Genomic DNA, 8,047 nt, shown 5'->3' on the forward strand with positions numbered 1-8,047 from the left:
GGTTTTTCGCTACCAACACCTCCCCCCCCCCCTTACTCCACCGCTTAAATCTCGGGACGAGATTTCTTGTAGTGGAGGAGAATTGTGACGCCCGGGTAATTAAGCTACAGTGAACCTCTGCTAATGGTGCCACGTCGCCTCAGTTACTGTTGATAAACTCGAGTTATTTCAAAACCGTTTCAAAATTCAAATTCAAATTAATGTCAACAATAAAAGTTTTCAAAAGTTATAACAAAAAAATTCGAGTAGTGCCTAATATCACTTAGGTAGTTATAGTGAAGAAAACATAATTTTACAAAGTGCCTAAGTGCTTTAAATTAAATATAACAGAAAATAAAAATAAATAAAAGAAAGAAATTACAAAAAAAAAAAAGAATAAAAGAGAGAGACCCCTCGGGGCCAACCGGCCCAGCTGGCCACTCCTGCCGGCCCAGTCGAACCGGCCCACCCCGACCTACACATACCCCCTCGACCGAACCCTAGAGCCCGTCGCCCCACTTCCTCCCTCTCGTTCCCCCCACTCCCCCATGTTCTGGATCGAGGCAAACCGCCCCGACCGCATCGCCCCTAGCGCCGTTGCCCGTCGCCCCGCCTCTACCTTGCCGGCGCCGCTCGCGCCACAAGCCTCCCTTGGCCGCGCCAGGCCGTGGCCGGGCCTGCCTGCACGCGTGGGCGCTCGCCCGCGGCTTCCCCCACCATCCTTCATGTGCCCCTGCCTCCAACCGTCGGCGTCCTGCCGTCCTTCGCGCGCCCGCGCCCGAGGAACCGCCGCCTACCGTTGTCCTCGCGACACCGTCGTGCTGGAGCTCCTGCCATGGCCGCCGTCGCCTGGTTCTCCGCGTCCATACCACGCCAAGCCGCCTCGTCGCCGGAGATGGACGGATCCCGGAGGCCCTGTCGCGGATCCGTCCTTCCGCGAGCTCATGGACCTTCCCTGCCGCTCCGATGTGAGCTCCTCCTTCGATCCCCCACTTTTCCCCATTGCTACTGTCGCCGCGTAGCGCGCCCGCTTTCCCCTGTGTTGTCCGTGCGCTGGCCGGGCCTTGGCCGCGCCCGCGTGCTTGCCGCTGCTTGCTACCTGTTGTTGCTCTTGCCGCTGCTGCTGGCTACTGCTTGCTTGCCGCTGCTACTTCCACCTGCTGTCGCTAATTAGCTGTTGCTCCTTGGGCTGCTCTGCTGCTTGGCTGCTTTGCACTGCTGTTGCTTTGTACTGCTGCTAGATACTGCATATTGCTGCTGCTACCGCTTCTTGGGCATGGCCGCCAAGTCCTCTGTACATGGCCGTGTGACTAGGCGTTGCTATGCATGTGTATGCAAAGTGCACGTATGTGTTTTGACCGCATGGAGCCAATCCAATTAATTAGTGCTAATAGCCAATGACATGTGTCCCATCACTATACAAATCTGTTTAGCACTTTAGTTAAATTATCAGTCAATGACAAGCAGGCCCCACCCCAGAATGATTAAGAATAAAAAAATTAGAATAAATAAATTATTAATTAATTAGTTAATTAATCATGTTTAACTAATTTAATTAAAATGAATTAACCTAATCACTTAGTTAGTCTAATTAACATGTTTAGTTAGCCTGAGGAAATGACAAATGGAACCCACATGTCAGGTTGACCAGGTCATCGGTCAACGTTGACTGCTGACGTCATGCTGATATCAGGCTGATGCATTAATTATTTTTCAAATTAAATTAATTTATTAAATCCAGAAAATTGATTAAATCTTTTAAAATTAATATAAAATAAACCGTAGCTCGGATGGAAAAACTTTGTACCTGAAAGTTACTCAGAACGACGAGACGAATCCGGTTACACAGCCCGTTCGTTCGCCACACATCCCTAGCATAGTAAACACACAACTTTCACCCTCCGGTTCACCTGTCCGAAAACGCGAAACACCGGGGATACTTTTCCGGATGTTTCCCCCCTTCGCCGGTATCACCTACTACCGCGTTAGGGCAGACCTAGCACCGCGTATTGTCATGTTACGCTTTGTGATGCTTTGATTGCTCTGTTATTTATTGTGTTCCCATTCCGTTACTTCTTTTCGGTAGACCCCGAGACTGCCGACGGCCCCAGTTCGACTACGGAGTTGGCGACCCCTCCTTGCCAGAGCAACCAGGCAAGGCCCCCCTTGATCATCAGATATCGCCTATTCTTCTCTATACTTCTTGCATAAGAATAGTGTAGCATGTTACTATTCGGTTACTCCTATTCTATTGCATAGCCTGACCTTGTTGCTACATCTATTGATACCTTACCTGCAATCCTAAATACTTAGTATAGGATGCTAGTTTATCATTTGTGGCCCTACATTCTTGTCGGTCTGCCTTGCTATACTATCGGGCCGTGATCACTTGGGAGGTGATCACGGGTATATACTATACATATATACATACTATACATATGGTGACTAAAGTCGGGTCAGCTTGTTGAGTACCCGCAAGTGATTCAGATAAGGGGGCTGAAAGGACAGGTGGCTCCATCTCGGTAGAGGTGGGCCTTGGTTCCCGACGGCCCCCGACTGTTACTTTGTGGCGGAGCGACAGGGCAGGTTGAGACCACCTAGGCGAGAGGTGGGCCTGGCCCTGGTCGGCGTCCGCGGTTATTTATAATAACACGCTTAACGAGATCTTGGTATTTGATCTGAGTCTGGCCACTGGCCTATACGCACTAACCAACTACGCGGGAACAGTTATGGGCACTCGACGTCGTGGTATCAGCCGAAGCCTTCTTGACGTCAGCGACGGAGCGACGAGCGCCGGATTGGACTGGAACGCCTACTCTTGTATAAGAGAGGCTAGGTCTGTTTCCGGCCGCCCTCGCAACGTGTGCAGGTGTGCAATGGGCGATGGGCCCAGACCCCTGCGCGCATAGGATTTAGACCGGCGTGTTGACCTCTCTGTTGTGCCTAGGTGGGGCTGCGACGTGTTGATCTTCCGAGGCCGGGCATGACCCAGGAAAGTGTGTCCGGTCAAATGGGATCGAGCGTGTTGGGTTATGTGGTGCACTCCTGCAGGGAAGTTTATCTATTCGAATAGCCGTGTCCCTCGGTAAAAGGACGACCCGGAGTTGTACCTTGACCTTATGACAACTAGAACCGAATACTTAATAAAACACACCCAGATAAGTTCCACAGACAACTCGGTGATCGCTTTTCCACAAGGCGACGAGGGGAGGATCGCCGGGTAGGATTATGCTATGCGATGCTACTTGGAGGACTTCAGTCTACTCTCTTCTACATGCTGCAAGACGGAGGCTCCCAGAAGCGTAGTCTTCGATAGGAATAGCTATCCCCCTATTATTCTGGCATTCTGCAGTTCAGTCCCCTCATATTGCCTCCTTACACATATACCCATGCATATGTAGTGTAGCTCCTTGCTTGCGAGTACTTTGGATGAGTACTCACGGTTGCTTTACTCCCTCTTTTCCCCTGTTTTCCTCTTTTTCTCGAATGCCGCAACCAGACGTTGGAGCCCTGGAGCCAGACGCCACCGTTGACGAGACGACTGCACTGGAGGTGCCTACTACTATGTGCAGCCTGCTAACGACGACCAAGAGTAGTTAGGAGGATCTCAGGCAGGAGGCCTGCGTCTCTTTCGATCTGTATTCCAGTTTGTGCTAGCCTTCTTAAGGCAAACTTGTTTAACTTATGTCTGTACTCAGATATTGTTGCTTCCGCTGACTCGTCTATGATCGAGCAGTTGTATTCGAGCCCTCGAGGCCCCTGGCTTGTATTATGATGCTTGTATGACTTATTTATGTTTTAGAGTTGTGTTGTGATATCTTACCGTGAATCCCTGATCTTGATCGTACACGTTTACGTGCATGATTAGTGTACGATTGAATCGGGGACGTCACAATTTAAAATTATCTTATTTGGGAATTACGTAGTCACAAAAACTGTGTATGAATAGAAAATATATGTGAGTTCTTCTGTGTAGATGATAATATCGATAGAGTATAACTTCACTTACCTTACCAATTCTATGACTCCTAGTTGATAGCACCGAGTATTTCGCATGCCATCTATTTAACCTTCAATTTAGTAGTTGTAACACACAATTGACAAAAATCAGAAGTTCAGCAGCAACGACACTCAAGCATTAGTAGTTCTCACGTTGCCTTTGCTTTTGCAAACAAATTGCCCGCAAAAAATAGATATTCAGATTTATAACAGAAACCCTCAATGTTTTAGTAGTTGACAAAGAGCTTCATTGTCAAGTGTTTCACAGTCTAACATCTGCACTATATTCTGGCTAAAAAGGGTTAGAAGCAAATTCATGAGAAGTCAATTTTGTAACCTACAACAGCCAGGACATGGCAGCTTTGCAAGGAACTTCCTTGAACAGGAGATTGTGGCAGACCAGCAAATCAAGCAACATCAGCCGTAAATGAAGACTGGGCATGCCATTGAAGATGTTAACTCTCCCATAGAGGGTCTTGGACATGTTTTGTCGATACAAAAATTTATTAGTATTTGACCAACGACGACATTAGGCTCCTTCATGCTGTTGTCATGTGCTTAGACAACATGTTAATTTATAAGCTCGCCTGATTAGCATTGTTATGCCCCAACCATTGCCCATTATGTATACATAGGTTGTACGTGAGAAGATTATGCTCCAACCAATCTCCATAAGGTATCCATAGGTTGTATGTGAGAAGAGCCGGGATTGCATCCCTGGAGAGCACAACACTATCCAAGCACATGATACAAAACAAATTGAACCCAAATCCAAAGTTACTGTGTATTCAAGATAAACCTGCAAGGAAAAATAAGAACAAAATATTGTGAGAAAATTAACCTGATACAGATGAGGAAAACAGTTTTGGGTCAATAAGCTCCTTTAGCACAGCGGATCAATGCTCCAACTTGGTTTTGATAGAGACATGGGTTAGCTTCCATGGGGTGGGAGATAGCTGAAGGGAGAGACATGCTGCAAGATTGTTGAGGTTGTTTCTAACCAGGAGAGAAAGAGACGGTGGAGAAGCAGTGATCTCTTTCGGGCCTGGAGGAAGTACTATAGAGCGTCAGGGCCATCAACAATAGCGTGGAATATTTTCTGGTAATACTGCCGCTTAATGATGCTGTATCTTTTCCCTAGCCTACACTTGTTTTTATATTATTAGTTGAGCATCTCCCCCACGTAATAATTTAACAAATTTGTTACCACAATTTTTTGAGACAAATCTATAGTTTTCAAGATAAAAGAAAATTATTTGCAGCTTGCATGGAAGGAGTATTTACCTAAGACAATGAGCGTCTACGATCAGATCTTCTTTGTGCTTGCCTATTCCTGTACAAAAGGCAAACATGACGGGATATCCAATATGGCTCCCGAGCTCAGCTGCTCTCTATATCAGGACCACTCAGCTGCTCCAAGATTGATGAAGGCAGGAGTATTTTAGTCTGTATACCACATCATAAATCATGTATATGCTTGTCTCCTTTTCCCACATGTCAAATCCTGACGATAGGCCTGATGTGTAAACAGTGCATGTCAGTCCATGTTTCCCCTCTCCCACCAATTTTATATTCGGAGTAACATATCTCCATTCTGCATTGATTGCCTTGACTTAGTACCAACAGCGGCACACTGGCTGCTAACTAGAGTGGCGAGACACACCTGAGAAATTGTTAGTGAATTTTAGATAGTTCACATTAAACAGATGACCGAAAAACTACAAACAAAATATCACACTGCATATGTCTTGCCGAATATGATTGTTTACTATGCGCAAAAAAAGAATATAATGGTTTACATACAAAGAGATACTGCACAACCCAACACAGCAGAAAATTTAGTATCAGTTTACACTGCAAAAATGGTACAAGTAAGTATTTGTACACTTTAAAAAAAGAACTAATCCTCCTGAAATATAGTATTCCATAGGGCACATAATGAGCAAAATGTCACTGTTCCATCACTAAATTGGACAATGAACAAAGACCCTTTTCTTTTTCTGATTTCTGTTCATAGACAAACAAACAACAAATACAGATTTGCTTCATATCACACTTAGATCCTAATTAGCACTAGATTAACACAGACTATTGTACCATCACCATAAAAATTATTTCACACAATCAAACTTGAAGACCGTCTTGCCACCCAGTCTTTTAATCAGTTGTAGAAGACATTGGCATCAACAGAATGCACATCGGATGGATCATGCAGTAAAACACTTTGCACTAAATGACTTGACATAGTTTGTCAACAAAACAAAATGGTTTGGGCATCAGAATTTGTTCATATCGCATCTACACAAACCAATTGTCAATATTAAACAAAAAGCTCCACCGTCCACTCCAGCCTCACTACTGTTGGCTGTTGCAAATAATAATTAGCCAATTCAAAACTACAGTATGTGCTAAAAATTGCACGTACACTGCAGCAAATCAACTGCTTTCGCACGAATTGAAAGGAGATCAGAAACAGAGGAGCATTACCAAGCAAATGAGGAATTGCACGTACGAGTGCTGCATGTGCTGGATACAAAGGGCACGCTGGATCCGTGCTCCCTGTCCAGCAGAGTAGAGGGGTACCTGATCCATCCGTTCTATACGCCGGAGCCGAGGAGGGAGACTACAAATCGGGCACCCCAGCAGCTGCGTCCATGGAAAGCAAGCTTCTCCTCCCTCTTCGGCCGCAACGCTCCAACACCGCTGGCCACGAGCCTCCTCCTCGGCAGCTAGAACGAATGTCAGCTCGATCCCCATCTGGGCAGGAGTCTATGGAGACGCCAGATCCATGCTCTCTGGCTGCCGGAGAGTATGAACAACCAGAGCATGGTTGGCCGGGCGCCGATTCCGAGCTGCATGGCCAAAGCCCCAGCCGCCCGTCGGCCTGGTCGTCGGTACGAACAAGAGAAAGACCGCTGGCGGTCGTCGGCACGAACTGGAGAGAGAGGAGAGCTCAGTCGGGGGCAGAAATCGGGAAGAGAGACGAAAGGATAAGCGTGGACTCTGTACCGCTGGGCCCGCCAAGCTTGTATTTCCATTGTATCCTGATTCGTATATCTCATGAAATTGGAAAGTGGCACAGATCCCCAGATAACTGGGCGGCCCAGCTCGGGAGCCAAATCGCCACTCCCAAACATGACAGGCTTTGCATGAAAGCAATCTGGACCGAGGTTCAAAGCCACTGACGCAGCTAGTCACATAGCGGATGCGACATTAAGGAGTAGGTGCACTGATCGATGGATAAGACAACACCACCATCTTGTCGATGTCGACGAAGCGGCGGCGTGACGTGCATTGATTGATCCATGCGAGGGCACCACCAATCTCGTCGACAACGGCGGCAATAAGAAACGGTGGTGGTGTGGCATGCGCTGAGAGATCCATGCGGTGGCACCACCATCTAGTCGACACCGGCGACGGCATGAAATGTGCAAGTTGTTTTACCCTTTATATCAAGAACAACAGTAAATACCGACTCAAGAAGAGTAGTGTATATTGAATAAAAGATTATGTATATACTGACTAAAATACATAGTATACTGGTTCACAAAAAAGTACTATATTTCACCTTACAAAGATGTTGTATATACTGCATCACACAAAAAAGTATATACTTACTTCATTAAAAAATATGTTATATACCCTTTTGATTTAATTTAGTATGCTGCACTTCCGTGCACAAAGAGCAGTGTATTATATACTCCTTTTGATGGTAGCATACACCACAAGGAAGATAAAAATTGGTGGCAGCTATTCAAACCAGTTCAAAAATATGTTATAGAGTCCCTGGCAAAAATGTGGTACATACTCCACTATCACAAAGTTAGTATATACAAATATCACAGAAATATTATTCTGGTATATACTGATTATTACACCTACTCCATCCCAAGCTCCCCAGGTTCACGGCAAGAATTCAAGCCAGTTCAAAAATATGTTATAGAGTCCCTGGCAAAAATGTGGTACATACTCCACTATCACAAATTTAATATATAGAATATCATGGAAATATTGTTCTGGTATATACTGATTATTACACCTACGCTATCCCAAGCTCCCCAGGTTCACG

At 45.9% G+C, this 8,047-nt stretch overlaps 1 long non-coding RNA gene across 4 annotated transcripts; it reads right to left on the reverse strand.

Annotated features, from left to right (window-relative positions):
* Window positions 1–4,093: 4,093 nt before the first annotated feature.
* LOC123069922 (uncharacterized) lies at window positions 4,094–7,169 on the reverse strand. 4 transcript variants are annotated; one of them, XR_006433212.1, is made up of 3 exons: window positions 6,988–7,169; window positions 5,263–6,913; window positions 4,094–4,777 (listed from the first exon to the last, which is right to left on the reverse strand). It is a non-coding gene; the product is annotated as an uncharacterized lncRNA (long non-coding RNA). The 4 variants fall into 4 exon arrangements; XR_006433213.1 differs by lacking the exon at window positions 6,988–7,169 and having other exon boundaries at window positions 5,263–5,641; window positions 6,562–6,981; XR_006433214.1 differs by lacking the exon at window positions 6,988–7,169 and having other exon boundaries at window positions 5,263–5,641; window positions 6,466–6,981.
* Between the last annotated feature and the right edge of the window lie 878 nt (window positions 7,170–8,047).

This window comes from Triticum aestivum, chromosome 3B (genome assembly GCF_018294505.1).
Source record: "Triticum aestivum cultivar Chinese Spring chromosome 3B, IWGSC CS RefSeq v2.1, whole genome shotgun sequence".
In the NCBI taxonomy this organism is placed as follows: domain Eukaryota; kingdom Viridiplantae; phylum Streptophyta; class Magnoliopsida; order Poales; family Poaceae; genus Triticum; species Triticum aestivum.